Source organism: Protomyctophum bolini (assembly GCF_963924005.1).
Source record: "Protomyctophum bolini genome assembly, chromosome: 6".
Taxonomy (NCBI): domain Eukaryota; kingdom Metazoa; phylum Chordata; class Actinopteri; order Myctophiformes; family Myctophidae; genus Protomyctophum; species Protomyctophum bolini.
The window spans coordinates 49,744,900-49,767,583 of record NC_137867.1 but is presented as its reverse complement, the minus strand read 5'-3'; the positions used below and the strand labels follow the sequence as shown (position 1 = coordinate 49,767,583).

Genomic DNA, 22,684 nt, shown 5'->3' with positions numbered 1-22,684 from the left:
TAGCTTTACAACCCAACTTCACTTCAGCACCTTGGACAGTTCATTACTGAACTGTGTAGCTTTACACCCTAACTTCACCTTGGACAGTTCATTACTGAACTGTGTAGCTTTACACCCTAACTTCACTTCAGCCCCTTGGACAGTTCATTACTGAACTGTGTAGCTTTACACCCTAACTTCACTTCAGCACCTTGGACAGTTCATTACTGAACTGTGTAGCTTTACACCCCAACTTCACTTCAGCACCTTGGACAGTTCATTACTGAACTGTGTAGCTTTACACCCTAACTTCACTTCAGCACCTTGGACAGTTCATTACTGAACTGTGTAGCTTTACACCCTAACTTCACTTCAGCACCTTGGACAGTTCAGTACTGAACTGTGTAGCTTTACACCCCAACTTCACTTCAGCACCTTGGACAGTTCAGTACTTAACTGTGTAGCTTTACACCCTAACTTCACTTCAGCACCTTGGACAGTTCAGTACTGAACTGTGTAGCTTTACACCCCAACTTCCCTCTGCGTTTCATAGGCAGACCTGTATCCCGAGAGAAGACAGACTATGCACCCACTGCACACTAAATGAAGTGGAAACGGAGCTACACTTCCTAACCATCTGTCCATTGTACCAAGACATCAGAGACACATACTGTCTGTCCATTGTACCAAGACATCAGAGACACATACTGTCTGTCCATTGTACCAAGACATCAGAGACACATACTGTCTGTCCACTGTACCAAGACATCAGAGACACATACTGTCTGTCCACTGTACCAAGACATCAGAGACACATACCGTCTGTCCACTGTACCAAGACATCAGAGACACATACTGTCTGTCCATTGTACCAAGACATCAGAGACACATACTGTCTGTCCATTGTACCAAGACATCAGAGACACATACTGTCTGTCTATTGTACCAAGACATCAGAGACACATACTGTCTGTCCATTGTACCAAGACATCAGAGACACATACTGTCTGTCCATTGTACCAAGACATCAGAGACACATACTGTCTGTCTATTGTACCAAGACATCAGAGACACATACTGTCTGTCCATTGTACCAAGACATCAGAGACACATACTGTCTGTCTATTGTACCAAGACATCAGAGACACATACTGTCTGTTCACTGTACCAAGACATCAGAGACACATACCGTCTGTCCATTGTACCAAGACATCAGAGACACATACTGTCTGTCCATTGTACCAAGACATCAGAGACACATACTGTCTGTCCACTGTACCAAGACATCAGAGACACATACCGTCTGTCCACTGTACCAAGACATCAGAGACACATACTGTCTGTCCATTGTACCAAGACATCAGAGACACATACTGTCTGTCTATTGTACCAAGACATCAGAGACACATACTGTCTGTCTATTGTACCAAGACATCAGAGACACATACCGTCTGTCCATTGTACCAAGACTTTAGAGACACATACCGTCTGTCCACTGTACCAAGACATCAGAGACACATACCGTATGTCCACTGTACCAAGACATCAGAGACACATACCGTCTGTCCACTGTACCAAGACATCAGAGACACATACCGTCTGTCCATTGTACCAAGACATCAGAGACACATACTGTCTGTCCACTGTACCAAGACATCAGAGACACATACCGTCTGTCCACTGTACCAAGACATCAGAGACACATACCGTCTGTCCATTGTACCAAGACATCAGAGACACATACCGTCTGTCCATTGTACCAAGACATCAGAGACACATACCGTCTGTCCATTGTACCAAGACATCAGAGACACATACTGTCTGTCCATTGTACCAAGACATCAGAGACACATACTGTCTGTCCATTGTACCAAGACATCAGAGACACATACTGTCTGTCCATTGTACCAAGACATCAGAGACACATACTGTCTGTCTATTGTACCAAGACATCAGAGACACATACCGTCTGTCCATTGTACCAAGACATCAGAGACACATACTGTCTGTCCATTGTACCAAGACATCAGAGACACATACTGTCTGTCCATTGTACCAAGACATCAGAGACACATACTGTCTGTCCATTGTACCAAGACATCAGAGACACATACAGTGGGGTTCCCTTCGTTTATGCCGGCCCAGTACCCATAGTTACCTCTAGGTATTTAAAAGTACCTGGGTACCTATGGAAGTCACACCTCTTATGGGTGTGGTTTAGTCTTAAGGGGAGTTTTCTTTTCACCTACTGTGTAATATAATAAACAGACAGTAGGTGGCAGTAGGGCAGTAGGACAGAGGCCAGTGCAGTATTCAGCTTGCAAATTTAATGAAAATTTGAAGGGATGTGCCAGGGACCCCCCATTTGAGAGGATATGCCAGGGACCCCATAAGAGAAGGTTTTTACAGCTATAGCAGTGACTCTCAACCCGTTTAATTTCAAGGACCCCCAGTTTGACATGCATTAGTCTATCTATGGAGTATGGAGGGGGGGTCCCTGGCGTGTCTCTTCGGGTGGGGGTCCCTGGCGTGTCTCTTCGGGTGGGGGGTCCCTGGCGTGTCTCTTCGGATGGGGGTCCCTGGCATATCTCTTTAATCTGAATATTGTCTTGATGATTATTGATTATTTTGAGCTTGTAGATCTGCTACTTTAGCCCTTTTTTAATTTGAATCCTTAACACCCCCCCACCCAACTATACAGCTTGCAAATTTAATGAAAATTTGAAGGGATGTGCCAGGGACCCCCGTTTGGGAGATGTGCCGGGGACCCCCATTTGAGAGGATATGCCAGGGACCCCCATAAGAGAAGGTTTTTAGAGCTATAGCCATTAGTCTATGGAGGGGGGGTCCCTGGCGTGTCTCTTCGGGTGGGGGGTCCTTGGCGTGTCTCTTTAATCTGAATATTGTCTTGATGATTATTGATGAAATGTTTGCAATTAAATACCCCCTGTTCTGAGGACTGTACATTAACTGTACATGAACTAAAATTTGCAAATAAATGTAGTGGCGTAGAAATACAATATTTGCCTCTGAGATGTAATGGAGTAGAAGTAAATAAAATACACATTAACAACTATACACAATTTGGCCATTTTAAAATAGCGTGTGAGCTTGTGGATCTGCTATTTTCAAAATATTTTTATATATTTGAAAACTTGAAATGAGACAGAAAATCTAAATTAAATTAAATTCAAAGGAGCTTTATATATATATATTATATATATATATATATTTATATGTGTGTGTGTGTGTGTGTGTGTGTGTGTGTGTGTGTGTGTGTGTGCGTGCGTGTGTGTTACTGAAAAAAAGTAAAAATACTTTTCACTACTATTGGTATGTCTGTAAATCTGTCCTTCCCTCCTAATTTGTTTACTCAAGATTCTTTTGAATTTCTAAATGCTTATTGTGCTACTCCGACAGAACTCACTAGGATCTCCAGCTTCAATTGTCTCTTTAGACATGCTAATAAGCTGGTCAGGCTACTACTTGGCCTCAACCCCCGAATCCAACTAACACCTCCACACTTTGAAAGGCTGGAAGGGCTTAGGGTTGACAACAGAGTACAGCATCTTGCAATGGGTCTGGTCCACAAGATTCGCTACACACCACCAAGATGTACTTTCTGTGCTTGTTTATTGCATATAAATATATATAATAAACCTGTGGGTGTGGCTGAGAATCTGGGGGTGTGTCTGTGGGTGTGTCTAACATAAATACCCATAGGTACCCATCAATGTCATTTTGAGATTGAGGCACAGACGAATAGGACTGTACCGTACTGTCTGTCCATTGTACCAAGACATCAGAGACACATACTGTCTGTCCATTGTACCAAGACATCAGAGACACATACTGTCTGTCCATTGTACCAAGACATCAGAGACACATACTGTCTGTCCATTGTACCAAGACATCAGAGACACATACTGTCTGTCCATTGTACCAAGACATCAGAGACACATACTGTCTGTCCATTGTACCAAGACATCAGAGACACATACTGTCTGTCCATTGTACCAAGACATCAGAGACACATACTGTCTGCCCATTGTACCAAGACATCAGAGACACATACCGTCTGTCCATTGTACCAAGACATCAGAGACACATACTGTCTGCCCATTGTACCAAGACATCAGAGACACATACTGTCTGCCCATTGTACCAAGACATCAGAGACATACTGTCTGCCCATTGTACCAAGACATCAGAGACACATACTGTCTGCCCATTGTACCAAGACATCAGAGACATACTGTCTGCCCATTGTACCAAGACATCAGAGACACATACTGTCTGCCCATTGTACCAAGACATCAGAGACACATACTGTCTGTCCATTGTACCAAGACATCAGAGACACATACTGTCTGTCCATTGTACCAAGACATCAGAGACACATACTGTCTGTCCATTGTACCAAGACATCAGAGACACATACCGTCTGTCCATTGTACCAAGACATCAGAGACACATACTTCCCACAGATTAAACAACCACACACGGAGATTTTGAAAACATGACCAATGACAAAAAACTCCCATATCTGCTGGGCGAAGTACAACAATGTGCAAACACAGCTAACAAGATTTGTGAGTTGCTGTGATAGGAGAAGGATATCAAATGGAACACAACCACCCTAAAGACTAATCATTGTCTATATTCCTGCACTATACCTGCATCAAGTGATCTTGGTACATAGAAGTTGATGTATTGAAGATTCTGACCTTCAAAGTACATCATTTTTGTTTTGATTGTATTGCTGTATTGTTGTATTGTTCTTTCTGCTTTGGCAATGTAAACGTATGTTTTCTCATGCCAATAAAGCCCTTTGGATTGAATTGAATTGTGTTTCAGCACCTTGGACAGTTCAGCACTGAACTGTGTAGCTTTACACCCCAACTTCCCTCTGTGTTTCAGCACCTTGGACAGTTCAGTACTGAACTGTGTAGCTTTACACCCCAACTTCCCTCTGTGTTTCAGCACCTTGGACAGTTCAGTACTGAACTGTGTAGCTTTACACCCCAACTTCACTCTGTTTCAGCACCTTGGACAGTTCAGTACTGAACTGTGTAGCTTTACACCCCAACTTAACTCTGTTTCAGCAGCTTGGACAGTTCAGTACTGAACTGTGTAGCTTTACACCCAACATTACTCTGTTTCAGCACCTTGGACAGTTCAGTACTGAACTGTGTAGCTTTACACCCAACATCACTCTGTGTTTCAGAACCTTGGACAGTTCAGTACTGGACAGTGTAGCTTTACACCCCAACTTCCCTCTGTGTTTCAGCACCTTGGATAGTTCAGTACTGAACTGTGTAGCTTTACACCCAACATCACTCTGTGTTTCAGAACCTTGGACAGTTCAGTACTGAACTGTGTAGCTTTACACCTAACATCACTCTGTGTTTCAGAACCTTGGACAGTTCAGTACTGAACTGTGTAGCTTTACACCCCAACTTCACTGTGTTTCAGCACCTTGGATAGTTCAGTATTGGACTGTGTAGCTTTACACCCCAACTTCCCTCTGTGTTTCAGCACCTTGGACAGTTCAGTACTGAACTGTGTAGCTTTACAACCCAACTTAACTCTGTGTTTCAGCACCTTGGACAGTTCAGTACTGAACTGTGTAGCTTTACACCCAACATCACTCTGTGTTTCAGAACCTTGGACAGTTCAGTACTGGACTGTGTAGCTTTACACCCCAACTTCCCTCTGTGTTTCAGCACCTTGGACAGTTCAGTACTGAACTGTGTAGCTTTACACCCCAACTTAACTCTGTTTCAGCACCTTGGACAGTTCAGTACTGAACTGTGTAGCTTTCCACCCCAACTTAACTCTGTGTTTCAGCACCTTGGACAGTTCAGTGCTGAACTGTGTAGCTTTACAACCCAACTTAACTCTGTGTTTCAGCACCTTGGACAGTTCAGTGCTGAACTGTGTAGCTTTACAACCCAACTTAACTCTGTGTTTCAGCACCTTGGACAGTTCAGTACTGAACTGTGTAGCTTTACACCCCAACTTCACTGTGTTTCAGCACCTTGGATAGTTCAGTATTGGACTGTGTAGCTTTACACCCCAACTTCACTGTGTTTCAGCACCTTGGACAGTTCAGTACTGAACTGTGTAGCTTTACACCCCAACTTCACTGTGTTTCAGCACCTTGGATAGTTCAGTATTGGACTGTGTAGCTTTACACCCCAACTTCACTGTGTTTCAGCACCTTGGACAGTTCAGTACTGAACTGTGTAGCTTTACACCCCAACTTCACTCTGTTTCAGCACCTTGGACAGTTCAGTACTGAACTGTGTAGCTTTACACCCAACATCACTCTGTGTTTCAGCACCTTGGACAGTTCAGTACTGAACTGTGTAGCTTTACACCCAACATCACTCTGTGTTTCAGCACCTTGGACAGTTCAGTACTGAACTGTGTAGCTTTACAACCCAACTTAACTCTGTGTTTCAGCACCTTGGACAGTTCAGTACTGAACTGTGTAGCTTTACAACCCAACTTAACTCTGTGTTTCAGCACCTTGGACAGTTCAGTACTGAACTGTGTAGCTTTACAACCCAACATCACTCTGTGTTTCAGCACCTTGGACAGTTCAGTACTGAACTGTGTAGCTTTACACCCAACATCACTCTGTGTTTCAGCACCTTGGACAGTTCAGTACTGAACTGTGTAGCTTTACACCCAACATCACTCTGTGTTTCAGCACCTTGGACAGTTCAGTACTGAACTGTGTAGCTTTACACCCAACATCACTCTGTGTTTCAGCACCTTGGACAGCGCCTGAGATATTTGTTTGCATCTATTGCTCCCCCATAGCAGAACATACTGTAGGTTAATAATACGTTTGTTGAGTGATTCAGCACTGAGGCTATTACAGAATCTACTAACTTTGGCCAAACTCCCTATAGAACCCACCTCACCCCCGCTCACTCTAACTCTAACCCTCAACCTTATAGGGTTGACGACAGAGTACAATGTCAACAGTACACAACACCAATGAGAGCTGCAGAGACCAGTTTGGTTCATACCTTGTTAACTGCAGGTGACCTGCAGGGCTCTGTACTCGGACCCCTGTGTATACTTTTTTTTCAACTGCACCAAATTGGCCTCATCAAAAATAGGCAGATTGATTGATTTAAGATTGCAAAAAAAAAAAAAACACTCTTTCCCTGAGACACATGAATGAACCGATGAGAACCAGAGAGAAACACCCCTAATAATAATAATAATAATAATAATATGACACATTGTACAGAACTATGTGCCTGTACTGTTTTGCAGAATTGGGATTGTAGTCACTCATGTCATGTGTGGTGTGGAGGATGCATGCGTGCGTGTGCATGCTGTGTGTGTGTGTGTGTGTTGGGGCAGCCATGTAATGTGGGGTGTGGACAAAGTGCTGAGTGGGCGTGGCTTGTCTGTCTTGTTTGGAAAGTCACAGAAACAGCATGCAAGACTGTTCATGACCTAATGACCTGGATATGACCTTATGACCTGGATATGACCCAATGCCCTGGATATGACCCAATGCCCTGGATATGACCTAATGACATGGATATGACCTACTGACCTGGATATGACCTACTGACCTGGATATGACCTACTGACCTGGATATGACCTACTGACCTGGATATGACCTTATGACCTGGATATTCTACACATCACTGGAGCAGACGGATTGATTGATAGAACACATTCTACTTAATAAATGTATGTACGTTTGGTAATAAAATGGACAAACTGGAGTAACTAACACTGCATGCATGCATGCACGCACACATGCACGCATTTTATGATGAGTCATACATCATAGTGTAGAAAGAGCCCAGTTCAACACAAGCTCTGATAAAACCCAGAAAAGCATTATTAAAGACTTGTTTACATTGAGGTCCATCACCTCCTTCAGTTTTCCACACTTCATTTGAAGACCTGAGGCCTCCTTTTAGCCCATTTAGACCTGGTGAAACCTATACGTTATACCATTCATGCCGGGATCCACCCGTCTACATCCTTTATTTATTGTTTTAATAAGAATGTGAAGGTTTTCAGAAAACCTTTTGGCTAGGTTTTAGATGGTCTAAATCTGTAAAATACATTAACTATAACTAAATATTCCTCATCCTTGTTATGAACCATTTGATCTATAGGGTAATGGACACATAACGGACACCCGGGTATAAATGCAATAATTTATTAACAAGAAAATGATTAATATTTACAGATATCATGCATAAATTACAATCAACATGAAACATATTACTTTTATTTTAAAAAAAAATTGACACGTCTTCTCTCGTGTATCATCAGATGTCCGGCTCCATGCTCGCCTCTCCTTGGAGGCCAGTTGGTCAAACAAAGTATACCACATTGTGACAGCTGTAGTGAGTCTACAGTCCACCTGCCTGCTGGCAATATAGCCTGGTTGTGATATGTAGATGTGATTGATATTTTGTTTGTTTTTTTAAGTCATTCTATAATTACAATACAAAGGAATTGTATTTATTTTATGTATTACTATTGTATTAATTGTATTTTATATATTACTATGTTATTACTAATTGTATGTACAACTATATTACTAATTGTATTTATTTGATGTATTACTATGTTATTACTAATTTTACTTCATGCATTACACATTTTATTTGTTTTATGTATTACTGTTATTACTAATTTTATTTTTTATGAATTTATTTATTTTATGTATTACTGTTATTACTAATTTTATGCATTACTATATTGATATTTTAATTTATTTTATGTATTGTCTATATTACTAATTATATTTATTTTATCCATTACTAATTTTATTTTATGCATTACTAATTTTAATTTACTTTTATTTTACTATTTTAATTTACTATAATCTATTTTTTTATCGTTCGTTTTATCCATTTATTTATATTATTATCTAGTTATTTACATTGGTTTATTATTTTATAGTTTATTATTTTCAAAGAGCCCTGATTGATCACATCTACATATCACCACTACCAGTCAGGATCCGAGTGACTCAGAACCCTGGTGACCTCCACACAGGAGACCAGCAACGTCCTAAAGAAAAGAAAGAAATGCTCATTACTACTTTGTTCATAAAACAATATTGATTGAAATATGTATTAACAGTTTGCAGAATTACAATACATGTCAAGCACAAACTCAATACAAAGACTGTTAACTGTAAGTGGACGACCCAATTACGCATTACACTTGTTTACAAGAGGGTCCACCATGTTCAATTCATCAAAACATTTAGAGACGTACAAATAAGACACTTCTATATAGTCAAAGAACAGAACAGGAATTCATCATAAAGGAGGTAAAAAGGGAAAATAAACGTATACAGTGAGGGGAAAAAGGGAGTCAAGGGATTCACATGTCTTAATGACTGTTGGTAGGGCGTTCCACATTTTGGTGGCATAGGAGTGAAAATAATTTAGTCCCTTGTTTGTGCCGAATCTGGGTCGTAAATGGTTCGTTGCACTCCCTCTGGTGTTGTGGGTGTGGACTTCGTTAACATAAAGGAAGTATCTAGACAGGTACATGGGTATCTTGGTGGTGTATCGAATCTTGTGGACCAGACCCATTGCAAGATGCTGTACTCTGTCGTCGACCCTAAGCCATTCCAGCCTGTCAAAGTGGGCAGGAGTGAGGTAGGTTCGGGGGTGAGGCCAAGTAGGAGCCTGACCAGTTTGTTTTGGGAGGTCTGGAGCCTTGTTTTAAGGGCCTGTGAGGTGCTGTGGTACCAGGAGGTGCATGCATAGTCAAAGAAACCTTGTACGAGGGCTCCTGTTAAGGTCTTCAAGGTGTTTTTGTTGACCAGTGAGGAGATCCTGTAAAGGAATCTTGTTCTTTGGTTGACTTTTTTGATTACGTTGGTGGCCATTTTATCACCGGAAAGATTAGCCTCCAGGATGGAACCTAGGTAGGTAATTTCATCTTTACGTGTGATAACATTGTCACCAACTCTAACCAAGAAGCCATTTGCCATGCTGAGATTACTATTAGATCCAAAGAGAATGGATTCAGTTTTTCCCAGGTGTAAAGATAGTTTGTTATCAGCGAGCCAGGTGCAGATTCTACCGAGTTCAGAGCTGAGGGTCTTTTCAACCTGCAGTTTGTTCCTGTCCGAGACTAGCAGTGCAGAGTCATCTGCGAACAGGAACAAGTTGCAGTCACAAGCTGATGTCATGTCATGATCATAGTGTGTGTGCGTGTGTTGTATAGTTACCTTGCTGTGATGTAACTCCAAAGGTGATCAGAAATAGTCGCTCCATCGGCTAGAAACGTGCTCTTCACCGGCATGATGATCTTGTTCCTAAAAAAAGTCTATAGTCAACCCTAACTGATTACAGAACATGATATAAAAAAACACAACTAGAAGGATTTAGGCCTGTCACAATTACCCAATCGCCAAGTATTTGAGATACTTTTTTAGAGATTAGTCATAATCGTCTCCATGTTGAAAATGTTCATATATTGTCAAACATTTTAAAGAAATAATGCAAGCAACCGATCTACAAGCTCTAAATGTGTCACTTTGTAATTTACTTATTTTTTTAGTGTATAAAGTTATTGAATTATGCCATGTGCAGCTTTTTGTTTACAAAGCCTACAAAAGCCAAAGTGTTATTTAGAATGTTAGTATGACGCAATTAAATTGTTACTTGTAATTTATTTGAGCGACAATTAAAATCGGCCATTATAAAACCTTAAATTCTGACAGGCCTAAACAGGTTCCAGTGGCGGCTACCGAACCTTCTAGCTCCGTCCGAGCCTCCCAGCGACCCAGAAGTCCTCAGCAGAAACACCCAGGGAAAGCTTCGGATCTCGGGCATCGGCTGAGATCTCCAGTCTAACAAAGAACGAAAGACACCCCCCAAATTAGCTTTGCTGTGTGTGTGCGTGTCCTGTCACAACATACACATGCACTTACAGTAACGTTTAAGAATAGGGATCGACCAATTATCGGCAACAGACGATTATTGGCTTTTTACGAAGCCTAAAAAAGCCCTAACCCTAAAGCGGTTCGTACCGTTGAGTTCCTCACTGAGAAGGCCCAGGTCCGAAGTCCTCCAGCGTCTACCCAGATCTCCATCCTCCGTCCTCCCATCCATGGACAGACCTGCAGATCTCCATCTCTAGAGGCTCCAGCTGTGTCTATGATCTCCATCCTGAGAGAGAAAGAAACCATTAGCTCTACAAGCTCACAACACGTTGCAGTGTGAGCTTGTAGATCTGCTATTTTTGCTGAACGGAATAGGGATGCTGGGGTTGAAGTGGTTAACAAAAGTGTCATTAAGACTTTGATTAGCTTGGAAAGCTGACAGACATTCAACCAGAGTGCCACTAGGAGGCATCAACACATGTACAGTCCTCAACATCTTTTGTAATTTGTATTCAAGTTGTTACAAAGACCAAGAGGCACGCTCATGATATGAGATATTGACTCTCAAACTATTGTGCAGAGTCATTTAGATTTATCCTAAAATATTTAAAACATTTGGATTACTGTAAATTATGCCATTCTTCGTACCATAACAGTACAAAAGCAGTTATCCATCCTCAGAAACAAGCAAGAACTATTCCTACTCACAGCTCATCAGAGTCCTCTGAGGAAGCCCCCCGGGGGGGGGGGGGGGGGGGGCTTTGGAACGGATCTCTGTCCAGGGAACATCAGATCGTCTATCGATATCTCCATTCTAACAAAGAAAAAAAAAACACACCAAATTAGTCTTTCTGTGTGTGTGTGTGTGTGTGTGTGTGTGCACTCCCTGTCCAGGAGCCGTGTTCCAGCGACGTCTACCGCGATCTTCATCCTAACAAAGAAAGATTGATTAGAGTGACCAAGAGCCAGATATTCTATCCTGTCACAACATATATACATAAAACTTTTATTTTTAGAGAACATTTAAACAGAAGCTAAACATATCACTTACAGTAATAAACGTTTCAGTTAGGGTTCTTTTTGACAGGCCTAACAGGGTCTTACTTTGAGTCGTCTTCAGAGGAATGCAGATTCCTGGAGAGACCTGCAGTACATCTGGAAGAAAGACAAGGCCGTTATCGTCTATGAATGGCTTCATAGAAAAGAGCTTCGCACATCACTCCCTTGTTGTTAGTCTGGATAGTCGTTACTTCTTAAATATTGAATTGCAATTTATTTGAGCGACAATAATCGTCCAGTAAAAAGAAACCTCATAATCGTGAAAGGCCTAGAGCGGTTCTTACTGTGCGGTTCCTCACCGGGCAGGCCCAGGTCCGAAGTCCTCCGGCATTTACACAGATCTCCGTCCTAAGAAAGAAAGAAATAAGGACCAAATTAGCTTTTGTTGAGCTGCATATTCAAAACCACTTAAACCCGCTATAGATTTGATAAAACAGACCTTTAAAGAGAGCATTTGGTATATGCTCCGATTTCACTCTACACAAATTGATTTGCCAAACATAGCAGATCTACAAGCTCACAACACGTTGCAATGCGGTGTGAGCTTGTAGATCTGCTAATTTGGCTGAACGCTCCCCCCAGAATAGAGATGCTGGGGTTGAAGTGGTTAAAAAAAAGTCTCATTAAGACTTTGATTAGCTTGGAGAGCTGACAGACATTCAACCAGTGCCACTAGGAGGAATCATACTGCCATGCTATACTTCGTACCATAACAGTACAACAGATATCCATCCCAACAAGAAATATTCCTACTCACAGCTCATCAGAAGTCCTCAGAGGAAACTCCCGGGAGGGAAGCTTTGGAACGGATCTCTGTCCTTCCACGACCCATCCACCCTAAGAAAGAAAGAAGAAAGAAAGTGACCAAGAGCCAGATATACGTACATTGTGTCCTTTCACATCATACACAAAATGTATAGAGAACATTTAAAACAGAAGCCGACCATACCACTCGCAGTAATAGAAAAGTCTAAGTGGTTTCTTACTTTGAGCCGCCTTCAGAGCCCCCCATGCAGATTCATCCATGGACAGCGAGAACTGCAGATGTCCACCTGTAGGGGCTCCGGTTGAGCCTCGCAGCATCTGGAATGAAGACATGGTGGTTATAATCTGAATGGCTTTACACATCACTCACTTGTTGCTGCTGCCAATAGGAATTTGTGATGTGTGGCGACAATTGCTGTGTCAGTCTGTTTTTTTATAATGCATACAATTTATATCACTTTTCAAGGTACCCAAAGTTGCTTCACAAAACAGAAGTCAAAACAAAATTTGAAAATAAACTAGATTAAAAAGGTTAAAAACTAGAATTCTTTGGCATGTTTGTGAAGCTTTTCGGTTCCACACCAGTAACTGCTGTTCAGCTACATCCACGACCTCCCTGCAACAACATCAATGAAGTATGGCTATGCAGACGACCCGATTACTGTGTCCCAGTCTGGAGCCGTAGCTCTCATGTCAAGAAACTGGATGCTGCCCTCAACACCGGATGGGCCACCCCAAACAAACTGCCTGCCTGTTCTCGCTGGAATCACTCCAACAGAGGTCAGACGAGAAGCAGCCACGCTGGCCCTCACTGAAAAGGCACAGCTGAGTGAATCCCAGCCATCTCCTCCACAAGGTCGTCAGAGACACCACAGCACACGTGACTCAAGTCACGGTGCCCTTTGCCACAACACACACACACACCAAGTCACGGCGACCTTTGCCACAGCACACATGCCTCAAGTCACTGTGCCCCTTTGCCACACAGGCCCAGGAACTGCTCCACACAACACCAGCTGACACCTCCAAGGGATCCTGGGTGAAGGCAAGACAGAGGGACCAGTGGAATACATTGAGGACCCCAAATATGTTCTTTGCCAGCACCTCCCCTGCAAGGAGTGGACAACCTTCAAAGCAGAAGTGGGACGTCTCAGACAGTGCCCACTGTGAATGCGAGGATCCACTACAGACTGTGGAACACGTAATGACCATTTGCCCCAAATACCGGCCACTGAATGGTGATCATGGCTTAGGTGACCTAGAAAATGACACATTGTACTGGCTTGCTGCAACAGAGCTGAAGTTCTATGGACATACGGCAGAAGATGTTTATGAAACTTATTTTTTGTAAATTCTTAATTTTTTTGGCATGTTAGTTAAACCTTTGTGGCATTTAATTTATGTAACTTGTGGATGTTCTTTTATTTATTGGTGAAGTTTTAGTGGCACTTTGAAATGTATTGACACATTTGATATATGTTTGTTAGGGATGTCCGATATTAACGGCCGATAAAGGCATTAAAAATGAATAACCCTAACCCTTAATTTTACTTTATTTATTTTTTTACATTAAAAACATCTACAAGCTCACAATACAATAAGACACATGTGAGCTTGTAGATCTGTCATTTTCAAATGATTTTTATACATTTTAAAACTTGAGATGAGATCATTTATCATACATGTTGAATTTACTTGTAACGCAGTATTTCTATATTGTAGTATGTATAGCCTACTTTTATTTAAGTAAAAAGTTTGAGTTATGTTTCCACTTTCCACCACTGGAAAAAGCCTGCATATATATATATCGGTATCTGTTGATATCGGCAATTAGGAGTTGGACAATATCCAACACGGACTGTCGGACATCCCTTGATTTGTGTGATTTTGTGCATCTTTTAGTGAGTTTGTGGCATTTTGTTTACTTGCGTTTGTTTTGGAACAACCAAAGAGCACACCCAGTATGTATCACAAGGCTATTTCCACCAGTCAGGTGTACTTATATCTACATCTCATAAGCGGCCATGTACTAAACACTACAGACATCACAATTTGACTTTGGCAGCAGCAAGAAACGACTGATATGCAAAGCTCTTCAGCTATGCTTCTCTCTATACAAACACTCATAATGTCCACATGGACATCTTAGCAGCCAGGATGGGGTGGTCGGTCTGGAGGCCACTCAGACATGGGGACACAGGAGACCAGGGCATCCTCAGGTTCAGCATTCCAGCAGCATCTATGGTCATCTCCAGCCACATCTAGAAAGAAAGAAATCAGAAGCCGACCATATCACTCACAGTAATAGAAACAAGGATCAGTTGCCATCTATAACTAAAATTGAAAAATAAAAAAACACATTCAATATTTTATTTCTTTCACAATTATTTTACTCCATAGGAACTGTTCCCGTCGCAGGTTGATGATGTCCATGGGTGGTCCAGCACTATGGAATGCATAAAAAGTATTTAAAATATTGCTTTGATGCTTATATTAATCTTAGGAAGTATTAAGCTGTTTTTTATTAGCATATGCATTCCATAGGGCTAGACCATATGGACATGACATAATCAATTTGCAACAGGAGCAGTTCCTATTGAGTGAAAGATTTATTTATGAAAGAAATAAAATATTTATGGTGTTTAAGATTTTCGTTATAGAGGGTTAAGTATAATGTCTTAAGGCATATGTGTCTTTAACCAGAGATCCTTTAAAGAATATTTAAAAGTGCAATATCAAAATGTATTTTACCCATCCGCTTCTAGAAAGCAATTTAAAATGACAAGTAATGTCGAGTACTTTTGGAAGTCACTGAACAGCCATGTGCCATGCCTACTCAAACAGCCAAGAACCAAACTCCGCACCATGGGGGACCGGGCCTTCTGCTCAGCTGCCCCTCGGCTGTGGAACGCCCTCCCCGACCACCTGAGAGCACCACAGTCCGTGGACGTTTTTAAAAAGGGACTAAAGACTTTCCTTTTTAGTAAGGCATTTGCCCAGTCGGACTCTTAAGCTGCCCTGTTTTTAACTGTTTTATTCTTATTTTTATTTTACTTTTTTTAATCTGTAGCACTTTGAGATTTGCTTCAAATATAAAGTGCGTTATAAATAACATTTATTATTATTATTATTATTATTACCACCCATGTGAATTTTCACATAATGCATGAGGCAGCAGCATTACCCGTTAAATGAGTGCTTCCAAAAAGAAAGTAGCTCAAAGTCACTTGAGTGTATTTTTAAGTGGTGCAACCACTTCTACATCCAGCTTTGTCCACCTGTGTACCTGTGTGTGTCTTTGAGCCTGAGTATGTTACTTATTTATACCAGAAGGGGGCGCCAGAAACAGAGAGAGGGGTAGTGCTGTGTCTCTAATGAGAGAGAGAGAGAGAGAGAGAGAGGGGAGGGGGGGGGGGGGGGGGGAATTGCACCACTTGGTTCACTTGGTTTTTATGAAACAAACGCTTTGCAGATTGAAAGAGTATAATTCAAGCTTGCCCTACAGCTGCAAAGTTAGCGAGTTTAGCATTGTTCTTTAAGAGAAGGCAGAAGCAGATTGGAAATTCAATTTGGATCAATGGGCTGTCAATGGAGGGCTTGCATTGCAACTCTAGATTCACCAGTGATGCAAATTAGTCATTTGACTCAGCTGTGTGGCGTCAGTGTGTCAGTCAACACAACTAAACGGTGACTTTTTACCAACACATGAAAGGTACAAATCAAACCACACAAAACGAAATAATTAAATTCACATAACTCAAGAGCCTCAACAGTCAACTGTCAACACCACAACAATATTGCATTTTGATGTATATCAAGCCGTTTCTCCCTAAATGTTCTACAGTTCAAAAGATAGCCTACCTTTCTCAGGATTTAAATAGTTCCATTGAGTTCAAAACAACAGTTCCTGTGTCAAACCACCACGCAATAAATCCACCTCTCAAAAAAGCAGGTAAGGTTAGCACAGGGTTTAAATGGCTACAGCCAGGGGGTCCGGGTTTTGGCTGTTTGTTAAAGGTATGACATTATTTTTAACATAATTTTAACAACATTAAAAGTCTTGGCCATGGTCCTTCAAACGTGTCTAAAAAGTTTGAACTTTTTTTGAACACTCCAGTATTTCTTGCCAGGAGTTTTTGTGTGTATGTAATATGCATCCTGAGAAGGCATAGAAAAACACATTATTTTAGCCTGTAGATGTCGGTAATTCCCCCTTTCCTGTCAATCACTACTCAGCTCCGCCCCCCCCACCCCTCAAGCCCTCCATACCTCTCCGCCCCCCTCAGAGAAAGGGACTGTCCTTTTTTTTATTCCTTTACAAGTTCACAGCATCTCAGCCATAGCAACGCTGCCAGTGCCAACGCACGCAACTTCTTCTCATTTTATAACTATTTGTTTATAGTTTATATAAAATGTTATTTATAATAAGACTATCACTGCATGTATGTACTGAGGGGATGGACAACAACATGTATTCTCTGCTGCAAAAGGAGAGGAGACTGGAGCAACACGGACATTTAGAGCCTTTTATTAAGGTGCTGAGTATACAAAACGACTAACGTTTCGACCTTGCGGTCTTCATCAGAGACCGTCCGCAAGGTCGAAACGTAAAAGGCTCTAAATGTCCGTGTTGCTCCAGTCTCCTCTCCTTTTGCAACTTTGATGTCCCTGCACCTGTGAAGCACCGGATCAGCCGTTTTAGGCTCGAGGCGCGTTGGTAGACTCCCTTTGTAACATGTATTCTCTATTCAACGTCATCGTACGAGCAACAGTTGGTAAACAAATAAGGCACGTTCGGAAATACCGCACTGGAGCGCACTCGCCTATTAGTTTGCATTGCACAGTGCCAGTGGGCTCAGTGCGCTATTTCCGAACGTGCCTATGAAACTCCTGCAATATCTCACCCCACGACCACGTCGACATAAACTTGTGTAATGTCATCGTCATCGATATCATACTCAATGACTATAGCCTATCATTATTCGCCATACTTTTAACGTGGATTATATCACACGAGCGTTGGCTGCGTTGCTATTCCACTGTATCGCATTACAAGAACAATAATGAGCACATGCAATCTACAACAGCTGGTGCACGCCACGAATCAAAGATTAATAATAGTCAAACACACAGCTAATGCGGGTAGTGGCAGTGATTGACTATAAGTCCACTCAAATAGTACTGCACAACAATTTAACACAAATCATTGCAGTATAAATACTTATAGTTGGGATTGGGACACGAATGCTTGGTATTGCTCCTGGGTTCATAAAAAGTTTGGTTGCAAATCCACTCTGAACTTGTCCGAGATTTGAAAAACTTTCTGGGGTGAAATGATGTGCGCACACCAAGAGCCGCTTCTTTGACAACTTGGTTGGAACGTTACCGTCAAAAATAAAATGCATCCACCTAGAGCGTGAATCTTCATCTAGGCCAGTTGGTGGAAAGTGCAAGGACTTGTGTTGATTGACACAGCCGACAACGGAGCAGATTGCTTTTTCTCTAGAAGCCATTATTATTATTATTATACTGAAACAAAGTCGCGGTCAGAATGAGGAAGAAGAGAGGAGAGCATCAGGTGGAGGAGAGGAGAGGGGCGGGGATGAGGAGGAGGGGGGCGGGTAGTAGAATTGGTAGGCAGGGAGCAGAGGAGAGGGGGCGGGGTTTAGCGTTACATTACGTAGGCCTCCGCCGTCCAAGCCACGAGTCATATTTGCATAATTATTCACAAAAGTCCAGACAGCGGAGAATACACTGAATGTTCAAATTTGGGTTTTTTTTTGTGAAATTGATGTCAAGAAAAGCCAAAGAACACAAAATATCTACAAAAATGTGTTTTAAATGTCACAATCCCTTTAACAACCTGCATTCAACATGAATGGTGATTCTGACTTCTGAGACGCTCATCAATACTTGCAGGTTTTAGTAATCATTCAATCAAAGTGACGCGGGCAGGTCACGAGAATGCGATGTGATTGGCTGACAGGATGGATGAATGGAGTGACATGAATATTCAAGTTGGGGCCAAGGGGTGTGTTCACGGTGTTGTGACTATGTGTGTGTGTGTGTGTGTGTGTGACTGACTGTGTGTGCGTGTGTGTGTGTGTGACTGACTGTGTGTGTGTGTGTGTGTGTGTGTGTGTGTGTGTGTGTGTGTGTGTGTGTGTGTGACTGACTGTGTGCGTGTGGCCTAGAGTCCTATTTAAATAGTTTTGAGGGGAAAGAAATGCTATTTGTCCCAAAGTTACTGCAAGAGATTGCTATTGTTTTCATAAAGCATCATTATCAATATGAATACTGGAGAACTCGGGTCGCCGACTCTTCTTCATCTTTGCCGAGATTTCTTCCCCTTTCGCCGACTCTTCGTCACTTTCCGGTCCGAGTTCTGTCTGAGAACTCGGACGGAAAGTGACGAAGAGTCGGCGAAACGGGAAGAAATCTCGGCACTGGAGCGCGCATCTAGCTACTGCATGATAGACATATGAAACTAACGTTAGCTCCCATGCTAGCTAGTAGCTTCCCTCGTCAACACAACAACACCACAGATCGGGTGGAAGCTGCTGATATCACGTTGCTTGTGCCCGTGGATGGGAAATAAGATTTAAAAGGCTATGGAAGCGTGGATGAAAGGCAAAGCACAGATGTGTGCAAAGTTTTGTCGGATCTGCCTGTGCATTCCGTCTGCTGCAGTGCGTGTGTGTTCTGTCAACTTCTGTGTTACTCTTGTGAGTCTGTCACTGGCTGGCTGAATGCATAGTTAAAGAGCGTCACTCATAAGCATGCGCCCTTCCTGCGCTGGAAGATCTACAAGTTATCTACCCGCCGCATTGCACGGCATGTTGGGCTTGTACATCTGTGTTTCTCCCGCAGTTTAGTTGAATTATATCGATTCACAACTTTATTTGCCCCTTCACTTCAGCAGCACAGAGACGCCTGTATGATAGACTCACGGAGCTGCATGGCCAGACTTTTTTCACTGATCACATAACGCGGGCAACTCTCGCACAATAACTATAGCGCCGTTATGGAATGGGGAAATGTAAAGCGTTAGGTTACTGCAAATAGTAGTTACGTTATGTAACGTAATCCAGTAACCCCAGTTTGAAATGCATATCATCAGTGAGTGTTAATTTAACTTTGCTTGCTTGCAATATGTGGCAACCCTGGTTTGGGTTTGTTTTGGTTGTGTTGCTTTAGCATCGTTAGCACAGTAGCTGGCAGTAGCTAACATTCAGAAACTTGCAGCTGCTGAAAGTGCCCCGAAACGTGGAGAATATTCGGCAGAATCTGAAGAAGAGTCGTCGCGCGGCGAATCTTCTTAAGAGTCTGCCGAATATTCTCCACGGTTTGCCGACTTGTCTTGAGAAGTCGGCAAAAAGGGTAAATCCGCCGAGTGTTCTTGTTACCGATGAAGATCACCCTTGCAAAGTTCTGAGTTCTGTTCTTATTCAATGGCCTTTGTACCTCAAAGGAAAATAGGGTCTCTGACGCCCTCAAGTGGACAAAACCAGTAACAGCTCTATAACCATTTCCCCTGCTAGAGTTGAGTTGGGTTAAAATAACTATAGACCTACAATATAACAGACCACATAATGTACCGTGAAATAACTTAAAATGGATAATAATTAACCCATGAATTATAGTTAAATTAGTTCATTCCTGAAGGTTAGTTCATAGACATATAAACGCATTGTAATTTATGCTGCTTGTTTCTTGTTTCTTGTGTTTGTTGACACCAACAGAGAAAGAAGCATGTTGTTATTATTTTCTTATGAACACCAGACTCTGCACAACAAGCCATCAAAAAAAGAGAATACAGAATAAACATTTAATTCTTTAAAACTATGGATGGAGCTGAAAATATTCACCATTTCAGCAACGCCAAGGAGCACTTTGTTGTTTACAGGTGGAGAGGAACGTTGATAAGTCTGTCAGTGTAGCGAACCAGGCTGGAGAAAGAGGTTGAAGGCCGACTGATGATGTGAGGATTATTTAATGGATCAACGTGAAAACTAAAAACAAGACACAAACATATAATCAATACAGGCAGACATATCCAATAATGTGAGGCATTCATATAAACAAATAAGTTTACAAATAACCAATAAGAGTTTCATATCACACCATAATACCATATAAACAAACCAATAAAACAAGATCTCACAACAATATGACACAAACCAATAACCATAAAAATGACATTCACCTTGTTCCCTCTCCAGCTAGGTGCTAACTTGTTGATGGGTGTCCCAATACCATGATGTCACTCAACCATGTAGTTCTCCAGGAAAGTCACTAAAACCAATAAATCATAATCATATAATTAAAATCCGGCAGTTCCATTTCCATTCCATTTGTTATTTTGTTGGTCTGCACTCACTTGATCTGTTTGGTGTTCCATTTCATGCTGTTGGTTTAGGCTTGGCTTTCAAAGATCATGGTGGAGCACATGAGGAACAAACATTTTCTCCCTGACTGATGCATGCTGGGCTTTCTTTATCAGACAGTATGGCCCAATCCCAATCCACTCCCTTGCTGACTCAATGAGCCCTCACTGACTTAGCTGCGCGTTCATGTGAAGTCTGCGAGGGCTTGAGGGACGTCCCATTTGAAATCGGTAAGTCAGTGAGGGCTCAGCCCCGCCCCTTTATGTGCCCTTTGCCAAAGTCAGCGTCGATGCTGACTTTGGGCTGACTTTAGCAAAGAAATTACCCACAGTTCATAGCATTACCAGGGGAATGAGGGGGATCCTCCAAACGTCAATCATTTAAATATGCGAATTAGTTATGTATCGTGATTAGAATGTCAACAAACACAATAGTGCTTTCTCACTGTTCTTAAAAGGAGACGGAATGGAAGGATATAGGCTATAAATTTAATAACAATAATAATAATAAGGGAAACATGAAGAGAAATGACTAATGAGCAAAGTAAAAGAATATGGAAATGAAATGTATAATGAATATTATTATATATGAATATTACAACCCATATCACACAGGAAAGTGTATTTATGAAACTAATAATAATAAAACGATCAGCTTAAATACTAAAATAGACATGATAGACATGTATAAATAGGCCAAGCATGTAGGTAGGCACTGGCTGTGAATATGGAGAGTTTTTATAAAGTGTCATGGACTCATGAATGGCGGACTCATCTTCAAAGTGCTGTCCCATTTCTTTCACAACAATGTGGAGCCCTTGCAGCCTCTCACCCTCAAGCACTTACAGCTGACGTCATTAAAGTCAATGAGGGTCCAGGGCTCAGGGCTTGAGGGAGGCAATTGGGATTGGGCCTATGACTCTGGTGAGTGAGCAAACTCCTGTTTGCCCACATAGCCTTTCAAATTAAAAGCCTTTCACCCATTTAATCCCGGGGTCCGTTACAGTCAGGGACACCTATGGGTGTAGTGGTGAAATATTACACGTCACCACCAACCAGTTCATTCATTGAGCTGACTACAAGTTAAAAAAAACATTACACTAATCTACTGATGTGGTAGACAATTAGTGGACAATAAAACACTGGATAAAACTAAGATACACAATAAAACATCAGCACTCGACTGCAGTAATAAACACAGATCAAATCATTTAAGGGCAGTAGGGCAATAATAATAATAATTCCCACACATTTTTACCAATGCATTTCCAAAACATTTACAGGAATATGTAACAATAATTCAGTGCAATGATTGATTGATTGATTTTTTTTGTCATTCTTCCCAACTGTAGCAGCAGAAAAAAACGAAATTACGTTTCTCCTAGTTAAAAAGACACTAGGAGAAACGTCATTTCGTTTTTGAGTCTCTTAGTCCTATGTGCAACAATGACAGAGGGCAGTGTAGCAACAATAACCCTATCTAACCCTAACCCTAAACCAAAGACAGGCAGTGTAGCAACAATAAAGCACAGAATATAGAACGGTATAATATATTCTATTCCAAATGTTGTGCCTAATCTTTGCTACACCA

At 41.7% G+C, this 22,684-nt stretch overlaps 2 long non-coding RNA genes across 2 annotated transcripts; both read right to left on the bottom strand.

Annotated features, from left to right (window-relative positions):
- Positions 1-10,747: 10,747 nt before the first annotated feature.
- LOC308316646 lies at positions 10,748-13,054 on the bottom strand. Its single transcript, XR_013964187.1, has 7 exons — positions 12,929-13,054; positions 12,700-12,779; positions 12,227-12,290; positions 11,988-12,038; positions 11,592-11,814; positions 11,031-11,169; positions 10,748-10,850 (listed from the first exon to the last, which is right to left on the bottom strand). It is a non-coding gene; the product is annotated as an uncharacterized lncRNA (long non-coding RNA).
- A 7,477-nt stretch (positions 13,055-20,531) lies between these two features.
- LOC308317094 lies at positions 20,532-21,181 on the bottom strand. The gene is made up of 3 exons (XR_013964223.1): positions 21,088-21,181; positions 20,914-21,002; positions 20,532-20,719 (listed from the first exon to the last, which is right to left on the bottom strand). It is a non-coding gene; the product is annotated as an uncharacterized lncRNA (long non-coding RNA).
- Positions 21,182-22,684: the final 1,503 nt, after the last annotated feature.